Here is a 25976-nt window from a genome sequence, read left to right as displayed (position 1 = left end):
CTTTTCACGACGAGAAAAACGACGACGTGAAAAACGACGAGAAAAAATAGAGCATGTTCTAAATTTTTAATGCCCACTTTTCTCGTCGAGAAAAATGCTCTGGAGCCTGCACACGACTGTTTTTAACGACCAATTAAAAAAATTGCATTTTTTTCGTCATGAAAAACGGTCGTATGTACGCGGAATTAAAAACATGTTCTCTTTTTTTCCAATGAAAAAAAATTCTATTGGAAATTCTGTTCGTTTGTATGGAACTCCGACGGAGAAAAAAACACGCATGCTCAGAATCAAGTCGACACATGCTCAGAAGCATTGAACTTAATTTTTCTCGGCTTGTCGTATTGTTGTACGTCACCACGTTTTGGACGGTCGGAATTTGGTGTGACAGTGTGTATGCAAGACAGCTTGAACGGAGTTCCGTCAGAAAAATCCATCTGAGTTTATCCCGATGGAAATTCCGATCATGTGTACGGGGCATAACGGGTCTTTTTAGGTCCGGACTATATCCTATGGGCCAGTATGCAAAACATCTGAGACAGATCCTGTATTTCTCTCCTCTGTTTTGATAATTTATGATATTAAGGTAATGGAACAACTACATATATATGTAAGTATAACACACTTGCAATATATGTATGGTCCTGAAGAAGCAGGGATCCCGCACAAGGCGTATACCAGTTACGTGTCCATTAGATTTACATATTTTTGTATTTATCGCAAAGTTCCTTTATGCATATCTATGTTTTTATTATTGTGTTTCTGAAAATGTTTTATGTGTAATAAAATTTATATAAATTTTTATTCTGACTTTGTTCTCATTTGGCAAGTTCCACTACTCTCTTGTTTCAAAAATTCCCTATGGATGGGCCCCTGGACTGGAGGTGGCAATCCCTCTATGGTGAGGCCCCTGGGCTGGAGGTGGCAATCCCTCTATGGTGAGGCCCCTGGACTGGAGGTGGCAATCCCTCTATGGTGAGGCCCCTGGACTGGAGGTGGCAATCCCTCTATGGTGAGGCCCCTGGACTGGAGGTGGCAATCCCTCTATGGTGAGACCCCTGGACTGGAGGCCCTCCATAGAGAAACTGCTACCTCCAGTTCATGGGCCCCTCCATAAGGAGACTGATACCTCCAGTCCAGGCGCTTCTCCATGGAGGAACTGCTACCTCCAGTCCAGAGGCCCCTACTTGGAGGAACTGCTACCTCTAGTCCAGGGGTCCCTCCTATTGTATGGTGGAATTAGAATGGAAAGTACCTGTGATAGTAAATCAGTGCAGAGTGAATACTGTTCTCCCCCTCCTGGCAGTGAAGGGGTTACGGTGCCCATCTGGTGTGTGTCCTGTATGTGGGTCTCGCCTGAACTAAATTGAGCTCTGTCTGGCTCTCCCCTCCTCCTCCACAGCAGATAAGTGCCAGTGAGGCATGTCAGTGTGGTCATAGGGCGGCATGAGCGCTTTCTCTGTGTAGAAGGTAACTGTCACAATGGGGCTAGTGGAGGTCTGAGGAAGCAGACAGCCCAGACTCCCAGCATGTGTCGGCACAGAAGTGGCATTGCCCCCAGTGGAAGGGAAGGGGTTTTGCACATAGCAGGCTGGATCCTCCTCTTCTCGGGTCCCTCTTTGGTGCTCCCTCCTGGCCCCTCCCTCCTGTTGAGTGCCCCCACAGCAAGCAGCACACTTAAAAACACCTCAACAACATGATGTGAATGGACATTAACCACTTCTTGAGAAACAGCATACCTGTACTCGTTTTGGGGAAGTGGTTGTACCAGGGTGATGCCTGCGGCTGCATTCTGCTGATCCGCTCCGATCTCCTGTCCTACCGGGTGTTACGCGCAATAAACTGGCATGTCCTCCGGCCGGTCCTGAACAAAGCCGGAATAGGCTTTGATCGAGTCCCCAATGAAAAAAAACGGAAGCAACGGCACGTCGTCACTTTAGGTTTACTCGGCTGCCAATGGCGCAGATTTAAAAAAAAATCAGTATTCAAAAATGCTGATTTTGGCATTTTGAATACTTGGGGACTCGAGATACCTCCGTAAAGAGTACCTGTTACTGTCTATTACTGTCAAAAGGAATTTTTACATTTACAAAAAATGAATCTTTAAAACGCCCCACTTCCCTGCGTGTTTGCGAAACGTAAGAAAACGCACACGCAAGTCATGACCGAAAATGTAAACGGTGTTTAGATCACACATGTGAGGTATCACCATGATCGTCATGTCGAAAGGAATAATTGTAGCAAAATACCTTCTCTGTAGCTCTAAACAGATAACCGTTAACATTTTTTAAAGCGTCGCCTATGGGGCTTTTTAAGTACCGTAGTTTGTCGTCATTTCACAAGTGTGCGCAATTTTAAACCGTAACATGTTAGGTATCTATTTACTCAGTATAACATCATCTTTCACAATATACAAAACATGTGGGTTAATTTTACGGTTTAATTTTTTTTTTATTCAGTGAAGTGTATTTAAAAAAAAAAAATGAAATGAAAAACTGCTACACAAATACCGTGTGACATAAATTATTGCAATGACCACCATTTTATTCTCCAAAGTCTTTGCTAAATATATATATATATATATATATATATATATATATATATATATATATATATATATAATGTTTGGGAGTTCTGAGTAATTTTCTAGCAAAAAATACTGGGCCAGATTCACAGAATAGATACGACGGCATATCTCCTGATACACCGTCGTATCTCTTGTCGTATCTATGCGGCTGATTCATAGAATCAGTTCCGCATAGATAGCCCTAATTGACTTACACCGTCGGATCTTAGGATGCAATACTTCGGCCGCCGCTGGGGGGAGTTTGCGTTGTATTCCAGCGTCGGGTATGCAAATGAGGATTTACGGCGATCCACTAAGGTTTTTCCCGTCGTTACGTCGGCGCAAGTCTTTTTTTCCCGTCGCAAAGTTAGGTGTGCTATTAACATGGTGTAAAATTACTCCACCATGTTAAAGAATGGCCGTCGTTCCCGCATCGCTTTTGAATTTTTTTTTTTTTGGCGTAAGTACGTTACGCACGTCGCGATTCACAAACACGTCCGGCCGCCGTAAGTTCGCGCAAAGCACATCGGGAAAATTGCGAACGGAGCATGCGCAGAACGTCCGGCGTGGGAGCGAGCCTAATTTAAATGGTGCCCGCCCCATTTGAATTGGGCGGGCTTGCGCCGAACGACTTTACGTTACACCGCCGCAAGTTTCCAGGTAAGTGCTTTGAGGATCAGGCACTAACGCTGAAAACTTGCGGCAATTACGACGTTACACGGCCGCAATTATTCGTGAATCTGGCCCACTGATTTTAACTTGTAAGCAACAAGTGTCAGACATAGGCTTGGTCCTTAAGTGGTTAAAGTTAACTTTCTTTGCTGGTCTCTATATAGACTATTTCCTTGCTAAAAATGCTAAAACATGCACTGCTGAAGAATTGGTGTTCAACCTCATTAATTATTTTATTATTAAAATAATAAAGCAAGTTGTCTTTGTAGTCTATTTGCGTCCAAAGTAAGGCAAAATTAGCTTTAACGGAACTGATTTTTTTTACACATATTCTTTAATGTATTCAGTACTAAAATTATTTATTTTTAATCAAGGAAACATTAAATGCTGAATATCATTATTTTATAATTACCACTTGATCATCACAGCTTATTTTATTGATTTACAGAAAAAACCCATCTAAAAATAATACAATAAAAATGTATAAACCATTAATACATAAAATATCTTCAATATTCAGCTTAAATCTAGACATTCTCATTCTGATGTCCTGCATCATGCAACCCACTTTCTCTGAGCCCAGGCCATCAGTCTGTAACTAAACATTGAAAGGAGAAGCAGCAAAACAATGAGATCATCTCTTCCTATCAGAATTTTTCTTTGCACTGATTCATCCTCTTACAATTTAGCCCTTCTATATAGGGACTTAAAGAGGATATTATCAGATAAAACTCAGGTACTTTAACTGCCTGCATGTTCATGATGTAATAATGATTACAGAGCTGTATTATTTTGTGTTTCTTATATGTTCCTAGAGTTCAACTTTAATGCGACATACTGGAGTTCTGATTTAAAGCAGAGTTCCACTAAAAAGTGGAAGCTCTGCTTGTTTGCCCCCCCCCCCCCCCTCCGGTGCCACATTTGCACCTTTTGGGGGGAATGGGAACCTGTTACCACTTCCAGGAGACCTGGCTGCAGCGAAATGCGGCGAGGTCATCTGGAAGTTGGCCCCCTCCTTCCTCTGCCCCCGGCCCAGTTAGAAAGCACAGCTATGGAACCGGCCGTGAAGCCAAAAAGCCTTAACCGCCAGTTTCCCTTACCACAAATGGTGGTGGCAGCACCAGAGAGCCGATTGTAAAATTGACTAGGTCGCCGACATCGTGGGATCCCTGGACAGGCACAGTATCTCCCAAAAGCGAGTACACCCTTAATTTTTTTGCTCCGCTTTAAGATCTGTTTAGCGACTGGATGTAGAATGCAACCTGCCTTCATGTTTTGGGGACTCTTCTCCTGAATCAGGGAAACCAAAACAGCAACACAATCAACAGACACATAGCATTTGGACTACTATGCCACACAGCAATACAACGTGCCTGCCATATAGATGCCACTTGGCAGAAGTCAAAACACCTGTGAAATAAATAAGCCCTTAAATGGTCCCAAGTGGTCTGCCAGCCAAAGAGGTGCTGAGACTTGCAGTTCAACAGTAGCAGAAGCTCTGTCGGAAAGTAGGCCAATCCTATTCTAAATTAGGAATGGGCACTTACAGGCCACATGCTGGAACTTTTAGTCCCTTGCAAGCTTACTAGCCCCAGAATACACCGCTACCTGATTCAAAGCACATAAAACTCCCAGAGCTATTACATTTTTTATTCTACAAACTATTTTTAGCTTACCTCACTTAGCAACATCCACTTGCCGGCAGATACAGTTTTGTGTTCCGTGTGTTTTCTTCAACTTCCTTGATTAAATTTGACTTTTATTGTCACCAATAAATGTGTGTACTGTATTAGTCTGTTCTCGTAGGCAAAATTCCAGAGCAAGATTGTTCTCCTCTCAGTAAATAAACATGGATTTCAAATCAGAAAACACTGGCGAATGCTAAAAAAGACAAAAAGAAAAAGAAAAGAAAATTTAAGTATTCAACAGAACAAATCTATTTCAAGCAGACATAAACAAAATGTGCCCTGGGCACAGAGACTAATGTAAACTTCAAAACTCAGTACATATATTTACATGTTGGTTTCTTAGTGTCAAGTAAATATTGCACATCAGAAAACATTGTTTAGGAGCAATAAAGTGGTTACGTTGGCGGAGCATTAACTGACACTGTCAGCTGTTACAAAATAAAAATGCCTAATTTACTTGTAAAATTATACTCAGCTCAGTCTGTTGCCTATTATACTGTCGTCGTTGTTTAATAGACTGTCATTTGTGGTTTGACGTGCTACCTGCCTACTGGTTAACAGGCTTATTCAAAACAGTGCAGTAAGTTAAAGTAGAACATTAAGTAACAATTAAACAAGGGTCAGTACACTCAATGATACAGTAAAGCAATTTGAGAAGAATTGGGATCCTTGGGCTCAATGGCCCGGATTCACAAAGCACTTACGCCGACGTATCTCGATGCATAATATACACGGTTTGCGTAAGGCTTACGTCCGGCGTATAGTTATTCCCCATCTATGAGGCGCAACTCATGCAAAGGTATGGACCAGGGAACAGCCATCGTATTTTATGTCGTTTACGTAGTAGTACGTGAATAGGGCTAGGCGTAGGTTACGTTCACGTCGTAGGCAGTGATTCAACGTATCTTAGGGAGTAGTTTCAACGTGATTCTGAGCATGCGCACTGGGTTGCGTCCACGGGATAGCGCATGCGCCGTTCATTTTAAGTACTTGTCTGTCACTCGGCCCATCATTAGCATGGGGTCACACCTCATTAGCATGGCTCACGCCCACTTCCACCTACGCCGGCTTACGCGGAGGGAACCCAGCGTAGATTTGGGAGCGAGTGCTTTGTGAATACTGTGCTTGCCTCTCTGCGCTGGTTCTGCGTAGCGTAAAAAAGATACGCTACACCGGCATAAATATGCGCCAATTTACAGTGAGGAAAATAAGTATTTGAACACCCTGCTATTTTGCAAGTTCTCCCACTTGGAAATCATGGAGGGGTCTGAAATTGTCATCGTAGGTGCATGTCCACTGTGAGAGACATAATCAAAAAAAAAAAATTCCAGAAATCACAATTTATGATTTTTTAACTATTTATTTGTATGATACAGCTGCAAATAAGTATTTGAACACCTGTCTATCAGCTAGAATTCTGACCTTCAAAGACCTGTTAGTCTGCCTTTAAAATGTCCACCTCCACTCCATTTATTATCCTAAATTAGATGCACCTGTTTGAGGTCATTAGCTGCATAAAGACACCTGTCCACCCCATACAATCAGTAAGAATCCAACTACTAACATGGCCAAGACCAAAGAGCTGTCCAAAGACACTAGAGACAAAATTGTACACCTCCACAAGGCTGGAAAGGGCTACGGGGAAATTGCCAAGCAGCTTGGTGAAAAAAGGTCCACTGTTGGAGCAATCATTAGAAAATGGAAGAAGCTAAACATGACTGTCAATCTCCTTCGGACTGGGGCTCCATGCAAAATCTCACCTCGTGGGGTCTCAATGATCCTAAGAAAGGTGAGAAATCAGCCCAGGACTACACGGGAGGAGCTGGTCAATGACCTGAAAAGAGCTGGGACCACCGTTTCCAAGGTTACTGTTGGTAATACACTAAGACGTCATGGTTTGAAATCATGCATGGCACGGAAGGTTCCCTGCTTAAACCAGCACATGTCAAGGCCCGTCTTAAGTTTGCCAATGACCATTTGGATGATCCAGAGGAGTCATGGAAGAAAGTCATGTGGTCAGATGAGACCAAAATAGAACTTTTTGGTCATAATTCCACTAACCGTGTTTGGAGGAAGAAGAATGATGAGTACCATCCCAAGAACACCATCCCTACTGTGAAGCATGGGGGTGGTAGCATCATGCTTTGGGGGTGTTTTTCTGCACATGGGACAGGGCGACTGCACTGTATTAAGGAGAGGATGACCGGGGCCATGTATTGCGAGATTTTGGGCAACAACCTCCTTCCCTCAGTTAGAGCTTTGAAGATGGGTCGAGGCTGGGTCTTCCAACATGACAATGACCCAAAGCACACAGCCAGGATAACCAAGGAGTGGCTCTGTAAGAAGCATATCAAGGTTCTGGCGTGGCCTAGCCAGTCTCCAGACCTAAACCCAATAGAGAATCTTTGGAGGGAGCTCAAACTCCGTGTTTCTCAGCGACAGCCCAGAAACCTGACTGATCTAGAGAAGATCTGTGTGGAGGAGTGGGCCAAAATCCCTCCTCCAGTGTGTGCAAACCTGGTGAAAAACTACAAGAAACGTTTGACCTCTGTAATTGCAAACAAAGGCTACTGTACCAAATATTAACATTGATTTTCTCAGGTGTTCAAATACTTATTTGCAGCTGTATCATACAAATAAATAGTTAAAAAAATCATACATTGTGATTTCTGTTTTTTTTTGATTATGTCTCTCACAGTGGACATGCACCTACGATAACAATTTCAGACCCCTCCATGATTTCTAAGTGGGAGAACTCGCAAAATAGCAGGGTGTTCAAATACTTATTTTCCTCACTGTATGTGAATCTGGGCCATAATGCGCAAGTCCAAACAAATTCTTCCCTCGCTTCAGCTCTAGCTTTTCAAGACGATCTCTGAGGCCCCGTACACACGACCAGAATTCAGCCAGAAACTCGATCGGAGCTGGATTCTACCGAGAAACTCGGTCGTGTGTACACTTTTCAGCGAGGAATCCGACGAGGAACTCGTCGGGCCAAATAGAGAACATGTTCTCTATTTCCTCGTTGTTCAATGAGGAAAGTCGGCCCACCGAGATCCTCGGCGGCTTCAACACTGAACTCGACGAGGAACTCAATGTGTTTGGCACGTTGAGTTCCTCGGACGTGTGTACGGGGCCTGAGTCTCTCTTTCCTTTTTTTCTTTTCTTTCCTTTCTCTTAGGTCTTTCTGCCTTTCTCTGTGTGCTTTTTTTTTAGGTAACGGCCTTCTGGTCCCTATTATAAACATGAATTTCTCACATCATCGCACAAACTTATGTCATTCTCCTCAACCACTTCCACTCAGTGACTCACTTACTAAATAACAGAATGGGAGAGATTTGGACACAAGGTTCCCAGGCGCTAACTTTGATAAAATCTACACTCTCACCTATACTGTAAATCCACAGCCTTTCAGAAGAACTATAAAGTATTTATGCAACAGTACTTTTGCGCCCCACGATACTTCACCGGATGTATAGGTCAGCCTCTCAGAATTGCTGGAGGTGCGACCATCTTCAGGATTCCATGATACACATCTGGTGGGAATGTCCAATCATTCACAACTTTTGGTAACATCTTTTCCGGCATTTACGATACTGTAGTTGAGTTCCACACTCCTATGTCCCCTTCAATTGCTCTAGTCTCATTACTCCCAAGCTCTATCTCTGCCACTAAAAGGGGATTACTATGCTTCGATTACTACGCTTCTTTCGAAATACGGCTAGAAACATCATAGATAGCAATTAGAAATCAGCAAATGTTTCTAAGATCACAGAATGGATTGCTCAACTCCCTCGTCTGCAACCCCTTGAGAAGTTGGTAGCACAACAGCATGACAAATTCTCTACTTAAATGGCTAACTGATGTATCTGGTTTTCTTTTCGGACTCCCCTTGTTTCCAATCCATTTTCACCTGATTGTGTCATCTCTAACGCCCCAGGCCTGAGATACAGTACCTTCCCCCCCATCAGTGGGCGCTCCCCTTCCTCTATCTCTTCTATCTACTATTCTCTTTCATATATCCTTCACCTCTTCTCTCTGTGCTATATTGCCTTTAGGCTCACTCTCCAACTATATCAATCTTCTACAAAACACTGTTTATTTCAAGTTACTCACTTTAGGCACGTGGACCTTAGCCACAAAGAGACCTCTGCAACATACTTACTTAGGAACCTCTGGACCCCAACTTTGTCCACTCTCATTATTATTAACATTGTTTGTGTTTATATATCAATGACCCGCTAACATGCTCACAGTTCTTGGATGGTCATTTTTGTTTATTATTTTTGTTTGTCTACATGAGGTTCTGAGTATGATTTTATGTCTACTGAGACACTGTATACACTTATGTGAATCTCCTCTCAAATTGTGTATAGGTTAGTTTGGTGTCCCTCTTTTTGAGTTTTCCAAGCTCTACAGTAATGCACCAAATGCTGAACCCTTTTGCTTAAACAAAAATATTGAATGTAAAAATTAAAGAAGGGCAACAAGGAAGGCTTTTTATTACAGAAGAGACATATCATGCCTCTCATGTTTTAAAAAACTCTTACCTGCCTGTTTGTCTTCTTATTGACAGTGTACGATTTTGACATATGCTGGAATGACTTAACATCCCCGCACAGCCAATCAAGATGGCCGAAGCTGCAAAAGAAGAAAGATATGGACAGCCGCACTCCAATTTCTTAAAAAAGATGTGCCCTTTATTGGGTAAAGGAAAAATGCACTACAAGTATCAGCACACAGTGGGAAAAACAGCTGACGCGTTTCGCATTGGATATCAATGCTTAGTCATAGCTACGTAGCTATGACTAAGCATTGATATCCAATGTGAAACGCGTCAGCTGTTTTTCCCACTGTGTGCTGATACTTGTAGTGCATTTTTCCTTTACCCAATAAAGGGCACGTCTTTTTTAAGAAATTGGAGTGCGGCTGTCCATATCTTTCTTCTTTTGCATATCCCATGCATTGCCGGCACCCATTGGTTCCTGAGTGGACATTGATTGTTCTAGTGTGCTCACCTGGAGCGGCAGCCTTCCTACCAAGATGGCCGAAGCTCCTGAATCCAAAAAAAGACCAGGCAAAGATGTCAATGCCAGCAAGGGAGCTGGCAGAGGGGTGAGTATAGTTCCGCTTTAGTCGATCGCAGCCAACCACATTTAATTTTACTGACTCTGGATCAGAAAATTCAGTGGCTGGAGGTTACAGCAATCTGCAAATTAATATGTGTGGTGACCTATACAGGCCTTTTTACAGGATGTAAGCAAAAGTGGGCTTGTTCTGGGTGCAGGAAGGGTCACAGCTAACATAATTTTACCTAATGTCTAAAAAGACTGCTTTAGTGGACAATAAGGGAACTCTTGTTGGATATGGCAATGGCAGCTGGTGTAGCTTAGTCATGAGGTCAGGGAAGTCAGGCCCACTTTCAACTAAGACTGCTTTAGTTTGCACCATAATGCTATATGCACATGGACATTTTCAGGTGCAAATCTGGTAATCACATTGTTGCAAGTCGGAATATTCGGTAAACATGGCGTATAAGCATATTGAGTTGGTTAGTGTTTTATCTGATGGGAGAGGGATCACTGGCACTCAGGTGTGGTGGATGATTAGAAGATTTATACACATATTCTACGATTGAATTTCAATTTATGGACTTTATGTTATATACACTATTATTTTCACAAGTGCCACAGGGTGATTTATAATTATTAACACTTTGTTCACGTTTTTGATCTGTGAAAAACAGACATTCTTTGGACATTTATAGCGCTACTTATTTTTTATAGGTTTAAGAATATTATTTCAGAGTTATTATTTTTTAAAGTGGCTGCTTTGTGTGCTGAATACTGTTAATAATTTTTTTAGAAGCGCAGTGATGGGAATTCAAGACGGGCAGATTGTGCTTGGTTACCATCAGTTTACATACAGTATAAAAGGTAATAGCAGGAATTTTGGGGTATCTCCTTTTAGGTAGACTTTTTACTTTCAAAAGTTTAAAATAGAACACAGGTTCACTTTATGTGGCCTGACGATGGATGAGTGGTGGGTAGATGAATGGATAACAGACTATGTCCGATTGAAAACATAATTTCAAAGATTGGTGTTCTTACTCTGCACTGTCATTATAATTAAGTGGTTGGGAAACCAATCAGGAGAGGGATGGCATCTCAAAATGCCCAGTGAAGTGGATGAAGTTATTTACAGCAGTGTGTTCTGCTTCTCTGACCAGCCCGCAACCCTTAAAATAATGCACTGTTGTGCTGAATGCAATAGTATCGCGGTTATTACAGTAAATCAAGAAATCAATAAGAGATGAAAACCAAATGGAGTCGTATAGGAGTCCGTGGAGTTCACGTGTTTATAAATCTATTACCTGTAGGCTCTTAGACTCCTGGCAAATGTATGATTTAACTGCTACAGTATCTGTTTTATGCGAAGTGCTTGCAGATGGGAATCCAGCCTATGGTAAGAAAAGCCTCTACAAGGAGCATATAGATTATGAGTGTATGATACAATTATTATACTGCTCATTAATGTACCCCTCAGAGACAGAATCCTAAGGGGGTTCACTCATTCTGCCTGAATAATTCAGTTATACTTCTTCTCATTGGTAATTCTTACTGGAAGCTAGCATGCTACAGTATTCCTAAATTTCTAGGACTGTTCCTGGGTTTGGAGATTTCTCCATGAATATGTCTGCCATTTTCTGTGTTAATTCAAACACCACAAAACTTTAATTTGAAATTTTTATATAAAAACAAAAGCAACCTGCAGCTATTTGTTCCTCATCATCATTTTCTTTTAGCTGGTTTATTTTCTATATGCCCAATATACTAGTTGCAAATTGAGATCAAGCTGGCAGGGGAAAAAGCTTTTGTGTAAGCTGAATTAGAGTGCAAGACCATAAACCTAAACTGTGCAGGATACTGCAGGACGAACACAATACTTAAACAGTGTCCCATCGATCAGGAACATATCCCACCATAGAAGGGAAGGGGATGCTGCTAGACCAAGTTGGAGTCGCTGAGCCCTTTGTCAGCTTTAGGACCCAATTTGAGCCATACAGCTACTGCAGAAGTTGAGGGGAAATCAAAAATAAGATTATGATATCAATTCTGATTCCTTCCCCACTCTGGTTTCAGTTGGGCTTTAAAATGGAACTTCAGAATTCCCACACCCTTCCTTGAATTCACTATACAATGCACATCAAAAGACCTGATACAAGAGCACTATACTAATCTCTGCAATGGAAAATAGGAGAAAATGTCGAATATAATCAGCAGATCTATTTATTAAGGGGTGGTTTACTAAAACTGGAGAGTGCAAAATCTAGTGCAGCCATACATGGTAGCCAATCAGCTTCTAACTCCAACCTGTTCAATTAAACTTTGCCCAAAAAAATGGAAGCCGGTTGGTTTCTATACAGAGCTACACCAGATTTTACACTCTTCAATTTTAGTAAACGAACCCCAGTGTCCCAACTTTTTTGGAATACATTTGTAAATCAACTACATTCTGTGTACAATGATACCGGGTATAGATGGAACAGCTCAATAAATGTTCCTTTCAGGCCCATTCACACTTGACTTGACTTGACTTTAAGGCACATTGGATAGAAAGTGTGTTACAGGTAAAAAAAAAAAAAATCTTAAAAAAAAAAGAAAACAAATGCCGCAACTACAACTAAAGCCCGGTAAGCTGTAGTATATTACATTTATCTTCTTGGCTTAGATACAACACACTTTAAGAATGAATTGCAACATACCTTGTCTCATATATACAATGGATTCCTGTGTACTGTGGTAATGTGTGTTATAACCTGAATTATTAGGATAGGTTATGGTTAGAACAAGCCCATAGAATTGAGAAGCGCAGGTCATACCAATCTGATTCTTATAATTTCACAGGTTTCCTGTTTTAGAGTGACCAACCAAACTCAAGGCTAGGTTATGGTTAGAACAAGCCCATAGAATTGAGAAGCGCAGGTCATACCAATCTGATTCTTATAATTTCACAGGTTTCCTGTTTTAGAGTGACCAACCAAACTCAAGGATAGGTTATGGTTAGAACGAGCCCATAGAATTGAAAAGCACAGGTCATACCAATCTGATTCTTATAATTTCCCAGGTTTTAGAGTGACCAGCCAAAATCAACCATAATACAAGAAGATGGCACCTTTAATTGGTGTCACCCTAATTTTTATAATTTGGCTACTCATTACTGGTAAACTATTGAAGCTGCAGATGGCAAATTCCCATGGGCCATTCAATTCATTTTTTTAAAAGACAGAATATGCCACGTGTATGACCAGCGTGATGCCTAATTTCTCCACTATAATTATCCTATGAATTACTGTGAGATTCAGCCGTGAAAAAAAAAATTACTACATTCTCTGTTCTCCAGTAAGAACCTCTCTTCAAGTTAGACACTGGAATCCATTAGATAATTTAGAAATCCGAGGGTGACAAATACTATAATTAGTGATTATTATTTATCCATGGCTAATTTCACAACATCGAACCATTCCTCCCGGAGTTCATTTGTGACAAGAAATAAACAGCACACATGTAATTAAAACACATGTTTCACTAGACAATCACAAAAAAGCATTTCGTGATCTGTCATAATACACCCTTCAAATGACGGCTCTGTGTGTGTCCCGCTCTTGAAGCAGCATGTATCATACAACAGAATGGTGCCAGCCATCCGCAATTCATAGAGAGTACTAAGAATAAAACTGTGTGACTAGGCATTGCTAACTCTACTTTATTTTTATTTGTTGGAGAAAAAAGTATTTACTGCTAAAGTGGAGCTCCATCTACTTTTTTCTATTTTCTATTTGTTTTGAGTAAAGAAGGGAAGCATTAGCATTTTTATCAGGGTTTTATATCTGTTCTCGTTGGGGGCGAATGTCACCTCACTTCCTATGTAGTCACTGGGACAGGAAGTGAGGGACTTGCTGCATAAAAAGGTTCTAACAATCCACACTGGAATAAAAAAAATCAAAGGGAAATAAGCTTCTTTAGCCCTTTTGATACCAAAATGTTTTTATTGCACACGTTAAAATGAGCATTTTGAGCCTGAAGATTACTTACATACTTATATATGTTTCAGCAGCAAATACACATAGGCCCCATACACACGAGAGGATTTATCCGCAGATACGGTCCAGCGGACCGTTTCCACGGATAAATCCTCTCAAAGAGATCCGCTGATTTCGATGGGATGGAGTGTACACACCATCCCATTGAAATCCGCGCGGAAATCCTCTGCCGATGACGTGTCGCGCCGTCGCCGCGATTATGACGCGGCGACAGGCGCGACGCTGTCATATAAGGAATTCCACGCATGCGTCAAATCATTACGACGCGTGCGGGGAATCCCTTTGGACGGATGGATCCGGTAAGTCTGTACAGACGAGCGGATCCATCCGTTGGAATGGATTCCAGCAGATGGATTTGTTGTGCAGCACAGCAAATATTCGATCTGCTGAAATCCATCCCAGAGGAGATTTCTCCGCGGATACAGATCCGCTGGCGTGTACACACCATAGGATCTATCCGCAGAAACCCATCTGCTGGGATTTATCTGCGGATGGATTCTATCGTGTGTATGGGGCCATACATTAATTTTAATACACACAAACAAACTAAAATCTACAGATATTCTGTAAAATATAAATGATGAGACAGAGTTAGGTAAATAGCTACCAAATATGTCAGGACTCAAAACTGCACGACCCCAACACAGCGACAGACTACAATCCCCAAAACTATCCATCAGTGATGCTGTAAACCATAAATGATGGCCTCAGGCCTTGTACACACGACCGAGTATCTCGTCGTAAAAGAAACGTTGTTTTCCTTGACGAGGTTCTTGTCAGGCTTGACGAGAATCTTGTCAAGCTTTCCTTGCATACACACTGTCAAGACAAAATCTCGTGGTTCTCAAACGCGGTGACGTACAACACGTACAGTGGCACTATAAAGGGGAAGTTTGATTCCACTGGATCCACCGTTGGGGCTGCTTTTGCTAATCTCATGTTATCGCGTGTTAAGTAAAAGTTTGGTGAGAGACGATTTGCACTTTTCAGTCTGTTACAGTGTGACGAATGTGCTATCTCCATTACGAACGCTACTTTTACCGAAGGTGCGCTCCGGTCTCATACTTTATTCTGAGCATGCGTGGGTTTCTAAGCATACACACAAACGTGTTGCTCGTCGTAAAGATCCGTGAAAGTTTTCTCAACGAAAAACATACACACGATCGTTTTCCTCTGCAAAAATGCTCTGCCACCAATTTTCTTGATGGATTTTGTCAAGGAAAACAGTCGAGTGTACGAGGCATTCCTCTGTGCAGCAGTACCCAACACGTGTTAGGTCATTTTGGTTTTTGTACACGTATGTGTACATATGTGTGTATGCAAGGGGCTTTAATTTTTTTTGTTCTTTTTTTAACTTAACTGTATTATTTTCACATTTGCGATACAACTTCAGGGTTTACATTTCACAGGAGAGATGAACGAATTAATAGTTCTCTATCTCTAAATGTTTTTAAATGTATTTTTTTTTTTTTCATTCTCAGACTCCCAGGAGAAACAGGTGAGCTCAGGGGCTGAGGTGGAAATGAGAGGGAACAATGCTTGGACCAAACACAATAGAAGGGATAAGGAGGATGTAAAGTGGCATCACTTCTACAATACAGTCCGCAGTAGAAGGAAAAATCTACACATACGTCACAGATGCTATTGTGGCTATGAGTTTATTTTCATGTTGCTACTGCCACCCACATAGTAGTGACATCAGCTGTAGTAAGAAAGGTTAAAGCAGAGTTCCGCTGTAAAATATTAAAAGCCAGCAGCTACAAATACTGCAGCTGCTGACTTTTAATATTAGGACACTTACCTGTCCTGGAGTCCAGCGACGCCAGCAGCAGAATATATTACAATGGGGGAATGTCTGTGGATATTACAGTGGGGGGCGATTGTGGATATTACAGTGGGGGGTGATTGTGGATATTACAGTGGGGGAGATTGTGGATATTACAGTGGGGGGTGATTGTGGATATTACAGTGGGGGGTGATTGTGGATATTACAGTGGGGGGAGATGTCTGTGGATATTACAGTGGGGGGAGATGTCTGTGGATAATACAGTGGGGGAGATGTCTGTGAATATTACAGTGGGTACTATATATGGTGGTGATCCGAAAAATGTATGTTCATTATAATTAATCGAAATTAGTCGATTAATCGATTTAAAAAAAAATTGGAATCAAGGAATTAATCTTTAATTTCCACAGCCCTATTTGCAACATAAGACATTATGAGCCAGTGCTGCTCAGTATTATGGGATCATTGAGAAAAACAGAAGTTCCATAAAAAGATCTAAATAGAAAATGCACCATATCTTGAAAACATATTGGCATCTAAAAAAGCTTGATGCGGTACTGCAAGCTGAGGGCTGTCAGGAGTTTCTGTCCCGGGGGCTGTGGTGATAGAGACCCGCGGGAAAACCGGGCGCACAAACTGTTGTCCCAGGAGGATGAGAGTCTCCATGCTAGAATCACTGGTAGTACTCAGCAATTGCATCCACAGTGTCTTGTGTTCCCACATAAGGTCACGGTCCAAATGTAGAATGCAATGAGCTCAGGATAAGAGGCTAGAATTCTTGTTCACTCCCTAGTCATCTATCTCCTCAAATACTGCAACTGCCCTCCTTCAGGCCATCATGAATGCTGCTGCCAGATCCATTCATCTTACCAACCACTCAGTGTCTGCTACACCTCTCTGCCCATCCCTCCACTGGCTTCTGCTCACTCAAAAAAATTTATTCAAAATACTAACAACTTACAAAGCCATCTACAATTTTGTCCCCAGCTACATCACTAACCTAGTCTCAAAATGACAACCTAATCGTTCTTTTTATTCCTCCCAAGGCCCCCTGCTCTACTGCTCCCCTGGTTCCTCCTCCCACCTCAAGGACTTCTCCTGTCCTCTAGAAGTCCCTACCCCAATCTGTTCGACTATCTCCTAGTCTGTCCCTTTTAGATGATCACTTTAAACCCTTCTCTTCAGAGAGGCCTACACTGCCCCCACCTAACCACTGTGCTTTTATTTTTCTTCATCAGCTCATCTCCCACAGTTATTACCTTCGGTATCTCTTGACCCTCCCTAGATTTTAAGCTCTAACGGTCCTACTGTATTAAATTGTATTGTAACTGTACTATTTGCCCTTATTTTGTAAAGTGCTGCGTTAACTATCGGCACTATATAAATCCTGTATAATAATAATAATAATATTAAATATCATTATATCAAAAGCGACCCATCACATCACAGTCTTCCTTTTACATCAGAAGCTTCCAGTCACTTCAGAGCCCCCTTACATTTCAAAGTCCCCCATACGTCAGGTCCCTCTTAAATTGCCCCCATACATCAGGTCCTGATGGTCCCCCTTACAATTCATAAGAATTAGAGGTTAACTGCTCTGAATCCTCAATCTGTGTACCGAGTCTGAGGATATGCCACTGACCCTAGCTTTGGGCTCGATAAAATGTGTGTTTGGAGACCCCTTTTGGAGGTTTGATGAAAGAGTAATGCCATGTACACACGGTCAGAATTTCCGTCAAAAATCTCCCATTGAACATTTGTTGTTGGAAATTCCGACAGTGTGTAGGCTTCATCGGACATTTGCTGTCGGAATTTCTGAGAACAAAAATTTGAGAGCTTGTTCTCAAATTTTCCGACACCAAATTCCTTTCCCGTAAATTGTGTGTGGACAATTCCGACGCACAAAAATTCCATGTATGCTCTGAATCAAGTACGTGACGGAAGCGCTCTGTCTGGAAAAACTAGCATTTGTAATGGAGATAGCACATTTGTCAGGGTGTTACGGACTGAAAAGCACGAGGCTGAAAATTGTCTCTCACCAAACTTCTACTAACCCGACTGGTATTGAACTTCCCTTTAATAGTGCCGTTGTACGTTCTTGGCGTTCTGAATTTCCGACAACATTTGTGCGACCGTGTGTATGCAAGACAAGTTTGAGCCAACATCCGTCGGAAAAAAATCCACGGTTTTGATGTTGGAATTTCCAATCATCTGTATGCAGCATTAGAGAAATAAAATACATTTGATAATAAACAGTTTAGTTATTAAAGGGATGAACATTTGAGGAGCAAAGGGAGACAATGGGATTCGACTCCCAAAGAGTGACAGCTTCTCCAAATGAGGGACAGTGACTGTATACTATGCATGGTGGTGTACACCTCTGTGTGGGAGTTAGATGCATCCCTTTGCTGGTGCAGGAGAGTAAGCACTGCTAACCATATGGGGCAGTGTCTATGGGTTTTTGTTTGATTCAGAACAGCTTCTCTCCCCATATAAATCTATGGGAGTTTAAAATCAGCTGAAACAGGTCAGATGCAGGTGAACTGCAGGTTAGCTGCATGAATTGCATTTCATTCATAATGATCTCAGACGCACCCCAGACTCCAACAAATCCTGTTGACATTGGCTTTAACCCCTATCTGGCTGCATGAGCCTGACTTTAACAAATGAGGCTCTGCGTGGTTACTGCAGTACAGATTCACTTTAAATACACTCAAGCATGTCAAATAAATGATGAAGACAAAACAATATAAACTAAGCCTCTCCTGAGATATGAAATGCCCAGCAAGATGAGGCTGTAATATATGCACAGAGCTGGTCTAGATGAACTGCAATGAATTTTCTACCGTGCAATCAGGTTTAAGTACCCTAGCTGAGTGCAATCCTGAGCAGCGAGAGAAAGCAGCTCTGAAGACATCAACTCATATTCATCAAGGTGGACTGTGAAGCTACGAGGAGCATTAACTGTGCCAGGGACATAGAAATATACATTTATCTTCAGTAGGAAAAATAATCTCACTACAAGACTGATGAACACATTACATTCCCGAGCACTTTTATGACCAGTTCAAGAGCATTTAGGAAGATCATCAGTGCATGTTACAGTAGACCGAACTGTGCTAATACGCTCATTTCATCTTTTAAAAATAGCGTGCTGTTCTTCCTGCCTTTTTCTGTAAAGATGGACAGTTCAGATATGGGACCACCACTGATTTACAGAAACTACAGGCTATAAGTACTGGAGATCACTGAGACCATAAGATATGTAAACACATTTAGCCTAAATGTAGCCAAAATCTTAAAGCATCATTAAATCTACCCCCCCCCCCCATCTATGCCCTATTGGGGACATTTTGTAGACACAAGAGGAAGTAAAACATTTTTTTTCTCCAAAATAGACAGTTATCTTGGACAGTTATCGCTGGAACAACTGTCCCCACTGGAAGATTTCCCCAAATATTCCTCTTATAGTGGCAACTCGAAACTTTGGTTTCTACCTGACTTTCAATTTACAATGGTGACCAGGACAAACTGAGAGCGTGGATCTCCCTAACAGGGACACATACAGCAATAAGAACCTAATAGGGGTTCTAACCACTACCCAAACCGTAAATGTGACTAAAAGCAAAACGTTATTTTTTTTTCTGTGCCTCCATTAGTGAGATTCACCCTCTCTTTTTCTCCTATTTACACATAGCACCGAAAGTGAAAGTAAAAGAAAATCCCACATTTTGGGTTGACATCAGAACACTTAAAGCAAGGAAATCTTCCAATGGGTACAATAGTTCTGGTGACCTTGATTTTCTTTCTGGTGGTTAGGATTTTGGAAAGGCTCCAGGAAGAAAGGTCCCAAAGGCTGCTCCAAATACAGTATTTGCCTTATATATACTTCTGCTGTTATAATGCACCCAGTGCCACCAGGTCCCATCTTCTATTTTATGTCCCCTGTAGAATTTGTAAAGGAAATAGCTCAAGCTGTTTTGGCCCAAGTGATCTTATCAGACAGGGCTGCCAGGAGCTTTCAAACCATTCTGTCCAATTATGCAATAAGTGTGGTTCTCAGTCAGGACTATTAGTAAGTAAAACAAACAACACTTGTGAACCTAGCCTTAAACTGGTTTTCAGGCTTCCTGTCACTTTATAGAGGCTTCCTCTGATTGGTTCAAGTGGAAATTGTGACCAACATCTTTCAACCTTTCAACCCTGGCCAATCAGTGGAAGCTTTGTATTAAAATGCAAGGCTTCCTCTGAATAGCTGAGAAGCATTCAGTCTGACTCGATTTCATTCTGGCAGCAGACCAGAAGTCACTTGTACTTGTACAGGTGCCATACACTGTATGTAGGTGGTGCTACAACAGTATGATACAGCACACACATTTAATGAAGGAAAACATTTGTTTGGTCTTGATTAAACCTGGAGTTCTTGCCGACCGCAATACTTTACATATACGTTGTGCCTGGCAAGTGGTTTAACGGGAAGATTTCAGCCATAACCTGTTACCTGTTACAGCTTTCTCATGAAACCAGTCCGAGTAGCTCATGAGCCACTGGAATGGTTTCCAAAGCAGCGAGAGGAGACGTTCCCCACTCCCGCTGCTCGTCTGTGTTTCTCAGGCTTACTGTTTCCACCGAAATGATCCGACGGTGCTGCCGGCTGCTCCCATAGGCGATCAAAGAGTTGACACTCATTAATCAACTCTATGGCCTTGGAGGATTGGAGCAATGTCATGACATCACTTCCTGTCCAGGTTGGAGGGAAAAAAAAAGTTAAGACGAAAAATCAAAAAACATATTTTTTTTATCTTTTGCTTTTAAAAGTAAAGAAGAGATGTAGGGTCTTTTTGTCCCCAGATCTCTCCACAAAGAGGACATGTCATCTGTATTTCTATTACCAACAATGTTTACATTCCTTGTAGTAGGAATAAAAGTGATTAAAAAAAAACATTAAAGGGGCAGTGTAAAAATAAAAAGTAAAATAAAAAAAAGTCCAAAAAATTAAAGCACCCCCCATCCCTTGGAGTTTGCGCATAGAAGCGAAGGCATAAATACGTATGTAGGCATATGTAAACTGTGATCGAACCACACCTGCGAGGTATGGCCGCGAACGTTAGAGTGATCGCAATAATTCTAGCACTAGACCTCCCCTGTAACTCTGTAAAGGCATTAAAAACGTTGCCTAGGGATATTTCTAAGTACAGTAGTGTGTCGCCATTCCACGATCGTGTGCAATTTTTTAAGCGTGACATGTTAGGTATCTATTTACTCAGTGTAACATCGTCTTTCACATTATATAAAAAAGAACATTTTGGGGGGTTATAAATAGAAAAAAAATACAGATTTAAACTTCTAAACAAAAAGTGCCAGAAAAAGCCTAGTAGGCAAGTGAACTATAAAAAGCGGTCAGTTTTTAGCTGAGAAGAAATGCCGGGATTTTTACAGCTTGATGAAGACCACATTAGGTATTCAGGGTTAATTTCAGTGCTGGCCAGGATGACCAAAAGCTCTGGGGGCATATCTACTCTATTAAACCCGCTAAACAAATTACCCTTACTGCACAGCACACAAAGGGAGACTAATGACAGCATTTCTGAAGTCTCCTCCAGCGAGTCTGATGTCATGTGTTCTTGATAGGAAAACTCACAGAAGGTATTGGGTCAGTGTCAACAGCAACTTCTGCAATCCTTAATAATACAGTACGTGTTAATTAATTCATTAATTAGTTAATTAATTTGCCTCAAGATTCCTTCTCATGGCTTCGTCTTTTACCCACAGACCCCATAGTAGCTGGCAATGGTGGCCGGTCAACAAGGGATGCAGGGGCGCCACCCTCCCGGGGTTTGCCAGGGAGGAAGGCTGCTTTCACATGTTGAAGGTTGGTTAAATATATATATCGCAAATTGGTAAAGAGGTGAAGTAGTTTAGTCAGACTAGTCTATTCCACTGTTGGTCAAGTTGTCATCTATTTAAAATTAGAGGAATGGAAACAGTGTGTGTGTTGTGCCGGACTAATGGGCGTCTGTTGGGTCCGTAGACTTTTTAAGGGCATGTGATTTGAGGCTGAGCTCCGGTTGGCTTGTTTCGGATTGTCCTCGGGGCGCAGAGCCCTCCCACATTTGATTTAGGCAAATCGATGTTTCTTTTGTGTTTTTGGTCTCATGTGATTGAACCGTTCTCAGCGAATCTCATTCCCGCTCGGCAGATTGTCGTTTTGGTGGTCAATGTGGAGGCAGGCGATGTATCTCGAGGGGAAGGAAGGTTTGGTTTTGTCTTTGCAGTTCGGATGAGGAGAAGGAGTACTGGATCAACCCAGCTTGCAGATCCGGCAGTGGTCAGGTGGTCGTTTAACTGATTGCCTTGATTGCTTGGCTCATACTGATAGTAGTGCTGTAGGGCCTCGTACACACGACCGAACATGTCCGCTGAAACTGGTCCGGCGGACCAGTTTCCGCGGACATGTTTGGTCGTGTGTACGGCCGACCAGACAATTTTACGGTGGATCGGACAGGTTTCCAGCAGACAAATGTTTCTTAGCATGCTAAGAAACATGTCCGCTGGAAGCCTGTCCGTCGGACATGTTTGGTCGTCTGTACGACTCACCGGACATGTCTGCTCGGCCGAAAGCCCTCGCATGCGTCGAAGTGATTCGACGCATGCGTGGAAGCATTTACCTTCCAGGGTCGCGCACGTCCTGCGTCATCGTCGCGGCGACGGCGCAGCCACGTCACCGCGTATCCTGTCCGCGCGGATTTCTGTTTGATGGTGTGTACAAAAAAATGCGGACCGTTTTCATCGGACATGTCCCCTCGTGTGTACGAGGCCTAAGGATGATACTGTTGATAAGGCTACTGCTGGCAGTGGGCCCACATTGAGCTCAGATTTGTGGATTTTTTGGTTTGTTTTTAACCCCCCCCAAAATGTTTAACACCAGCCGCTGCATTGGCTGCAATGACTGGTATTTCGCCACTGAAATGAGAGCTTGTTTTAAAGTGCTTTTATTGCTTTCTCAGACTAAAAAAAAATCATTTTATTTATTCTTACTCTGGGCACAAGTTCACTTTAAAGCGGTGGTTCACCCTCCTTAACATCATTATACCATTACATTCGGCATCGTAGCGCGAGCTACGGTATGCCGGTCTTAAATTTTTAATCCCCGTACTCACTGTGCTATCGATCATTGAAGTTTCCGACTCCCGCGGGGAATGGGCGTGCCTATGGAGAGGGAGGATGATTGACGGCCGGCTCTGGCACGTCACGCTCCCCGAAGACAGCCGGAGTAGGTCTCGGCTCTTCACGGCGCCTGCGCACAGGCTATGCGCAGGCGCCGTGAAGAGCCAAGCCTATTTCGGCTATTTCCGGAGGAGCGTGACGTGCCAGGGCCGGCCGTCAATCACCTTCTCTCACCATAGGAATGCCCATTCCCCGGAATCTTCAATGATCCATAGCACAGTGAGTACGGGGATAAAAAATGTAAGACCGGCATACTGTAGCTCGCGCTACGATGCCGAATGTAATGGTATGATAAAAAAAAAAAAATTTTAATAGGGTGAACCCCCGCTTTAAGATACATTTGAAAAATAAATAAGCGATCTGTGGAAAAAAAATAAAAAGATATTATCTTTGTACATGGATAATATTTTTAAGTGCTCCAAATAGCAGTCTTGGTAAACAAGGTGTATTAGTGTTCCAGTTGTTATGTATAATGATCGGTTGGTTATGGACCAAGTTATTGAGCACACTGCAACAAATAGCACAATTACACTGTACGAGTCATACATAAAAGCAGCCTAATAATGAGGACTATAAAGGGCTGCTTTTAAAAGACAAATCTACTGGAAATACATTTTTCTATTCCGGTGTGCTTTTTCAAATGTAGAGATTTGTTAATTTCCCCTCCTCTCGTTTGACCGGTGTTGTCAGCAATGCAATTCACCTTCTATTGGATTTTACTGCCCTTAGTAAAAGGTGAAAATGTATGATTAATGACTTCGGGTTTAAAATATTCCGCTTCAATGTCTGTAATATAATAGCTACTGATGCAAGGCTTTGAAATTTTGTAGCAAACAAATGCATCAATTAGCACCTAATATCTTTATACAGCAACATTAAATATTAAACATAAAGAAATATTATCAGTCCACTTTCAGTTCAGCTCGGTATCTAATTATTTTGGATTTATTTAGAATTTTATGTAATTATTGTGACCTTATTGTTGTCCCTGTTGTAAAAATTTGCTTTGTTCTATTGTTTTTCTTGAATCTCCTTGAAATAATGTGTTTAAAATTTAAAATAAATGAAAACGAAAATAAAATCTTCTATTAGAGAAGGCAAACACAGTTTAAACATTTTAATATAAAAACATTTGCACAATTTGCACGTAAACTGGTCACATATAATGTGCAATGTCAAAAAAAAACAAAAGCCCTTTCTGGTTTTATGTAATAAACTGTTCCAATGTTCAGGAATCCACATCAACTATTTTTTCAGTACTTGTGTCCAGTTATTAAAAGTCGATTGGTTGGTTTTGCAGTTAGGTTTATTATTCATAAAACAATAATTACAAGTATTTTAAAATACAACTAATTGGCAAACTTTGTTTCATTAGACAGAAACCCTATATAAAGGAATTACTGGAACACAGCATCCAGCAGAACTCTATACTGTTCATGATTTCTCCTTATAACCCCTTTTTATATAACAAATATGCCAATTTGCATGTAAACTGGCCACATATAATATGCAATGCCAGAAAAACAAAATCTCATTCTGGTTTTATTTAATAAACAGTCCCAAGGTTCAGTAATCCACAGCAATTACTTTTTCATCGCTATTGTACAGTTATTGAAAGTTGGTTGGTTGGTTGGTTGATAGGTTAGTTGGCTAGTTCATATGGGTTGCTACATATTCAGCACAGTCCCTAAAGTGATATTAAAGTGGAGTTCAACCCAAAAATGAAACTTCCACTTTTTGGCACCCTACCCCCCTCCAGTGTCACATTTGGCACCTTTCAGGGGGGAGGGGGGAGCAGATACCTGTCTGAGACAGGTATTTGCTCCCACTTCCTGGCAGAGATCACCTCAGTGATCTACGCCACTTCCGGCGCCTACTCTGTACCCCCGCTGTCTTCTGGAAGACACACAGCTCCCAGAACACAGTGGGGACCAGTGAAGACGCACAGCGTGACTATCGCATGCACAGTAGGGAACCGGGAAGTGAAGCCGCAATGCTTCACTTCCTGATCCCCTCACCGAGAATGGCGGCGGGGGCAGCCGAGAGCCGAGCGATTGCTCGGCTTCGACTGCCGACATTGCGGGTTCCCTGGACAGCTAAGTGTCCATATATTAAAAGTCAGCAGCTGCTGTATTTGTAGCGTCTGGCTTTTAATATATATATATATTTTTAGTGGGACCTCCACTTTAAAGGCTTTGAGGGTTTAAAAAAAATAATAATATTATACTTACCTTCTCTGTGTAATGGTTTTGCGCAGAGCAGCCCCCATTCTCTTCTTCTCAGGATTTCGCCGGCGCTCCTGACTCCTCCCCCTTGACCATTCCCCCACTAGCAAGCTGCTTGCTATGGGGGCACTGCTGCATCCTCGCTCCCAAGCCCCGCTCAATGCGTCTATTTAACACATAGAGTTGCGGTTTGGCCCTGCCCCTGCTCTCACTTCATTGGCTCACTGGCTGTGATTGACAGCAGTGGGAGCCAATGAAGAGAATCTTTTCATGTGACAACACTGAATTAATTACACTTTGCTACCCCCTTAACACACATCCATTAATCCATTAATGTCTAAAATGTCAGTGTGTTGAGTTATTTTGAGGGGACAGCAAATGTACACGGTTATACAAGCTGTACACTCACTACTTTACATTGTAGCAAAGTGTAATTTCTTCAGTGTCACATGAAAAGATAAAAATATTTACAAAAATGTGAGGGGTGTACTCACTTTTGTGAGATTCTATATATATATATACACAGTATATACCTTTTTTCAAGGGTCTTCTGACTGCTCCAGTGATGAAGTCCAGACTAATCCCAGAGTAGCGTGACAATGCACCCCATGTGGTGTGCCCATGAGCCTGAGCCCAGAGGAAATAGGTTAAATGATGATGGCCTTAATTCAACCCGAAGGTGGTACATTTAAAGTGCGCAGTAAAAGCTTTG

General features: G+C 41.9%; 1 protein-coding gene across 1 annotated transcript in view; it reads right to left on the bottom strand.

Annotated features, from left to right (window-relative positions):
• The window catches only part of CNTN5 (contactin 5), a 2004044-nt gene that overhangs the window by 1615160 nt on the left and 362908 nt on the right, over nucleotides 1-25976 (bottom strand). Inside the window, exon 2 of the mRNA XM_040340187.1 lies at nucleotides 4912-5116. The gene's annotated coding sequence lies outside the window, so the exon portion shown is untranslated. The remainder of the gene's footprint in view (nucleotides 1-4911; nucleotides 5117-25976) is intronic.

The sequence above is a fragment of the Rana temporaria genome, chromosome 2 (genome assembly GCF_905171775.1).
Source record: "Rana temporaria chromosome 2, aRanTem1.1, whole genome shotgun sequence".
NCBI classification, from domain to species: domain Eukaryota; kingdom Metazoa; phylum Chordata; class Amphibia; order Anura; family Ranidae; genus Rana; species Rana temporaria.
This window is presented reverse-complemented; position numbering and strand designations above follow the sequence as displayed.